The sequence below is a fragment of the Acanthisitta chloris genome, unplaced genomic scaffold (assembly GCF_000695815.1).
Source record: "Acanthisitta chloris isolate BGI_N310 unplaced genomic scaffold, ASM69581v1 scaffold20336, whole genome shotgun sequence".
Lineage (NCBI taxonomy): Eukaryota > Metazoa > Chordata > Aves > Passeriformes > Acanthisittidae > Acanthisitta > Acanthisitta chloris.
In genome coordinates, this window is record NW_008676740.1 from 3,649 (window position 1) to 4,635 (window position 987).

A 987-nucleotide genomic window follows, 5' to 3' on the forward strand; every position below is an offset into this window, starting at 1 on the left:
GTGGTTTAAACCCATCTGGCAGCTAAGCCTCGCACAGCCGCTCACTCGCTCCCCACCAGTGGGATGGGGGAGAGAATCAGAAGGGTAAAAGCTAGAGAACTCATGGGTTGAGATAAAGACAGTTTAATAGGGAAAGCAAAAGCCACACACACAAGCAAAGCAAAACAAGGAATTCATTCACCACTTCCCACAGGCAGGCAGGAGTTCAGCCATCTCCAGGAGAGCAAGGCCCATCGTGCAGAACAATGACTTGGGAAGACAAACGCCATGATTTGAAACATTCCCCCCTTTCCTCCTTCTTCCCCGAGGTTTATATGCTGAGCATGATGGCAAATGATATGGAATATCCCTTTGGCCAGTTGGGGTCAGCTGTCCCAACTGTGTTATTTCTGTTATTTGGGGACTGGGAAGGGAGTGGACCAACAAGTGAGTTGGTGCTAGCTGCTGTGTGATGGGGAAATCCTTCCCTTCTTCTTGTGGTAAACCTGCTAAATTCTCAAGTAACTGATGGCAGTTTAAAACTCTTCAATATAGCCAGCTATACAAATAAACAATGTTTCTGGCACAGCAGGTAAATAGGCTAGTGTGGGGTAGGAAAAACATGTGTAGGTAGTCCCTTGAAAATCCTGAGTGGGATTGAAGAATGGTGACACACCAGAAAAACTGCTGTTGTTTTGCTCCATAGAAACTCAGTGTGGAAAAAGCAAGAGATACCTGTTAAGTTTCAGTTCTGAATCCTCATCAACAGCCTGATGGCTCCTCATTAAGCTCCTGGTTTTTTAAGGAATGTCAGAAAGGGCAAAGCCTCATCAGTGCTGGGAACATCGTTGCAAACACTTCACCTGGCACAAAAGAATTATAGAATCATTGAATTTAAGGGTTGGAATGGACCTTACAGATCGTCTAGTCCCAACCCTCCCTACCATGGGCAGGGACACCTCCTCACTAGATCAGGTTGCTCAAGGCCTCATCCAGCCTGGCCTTGAA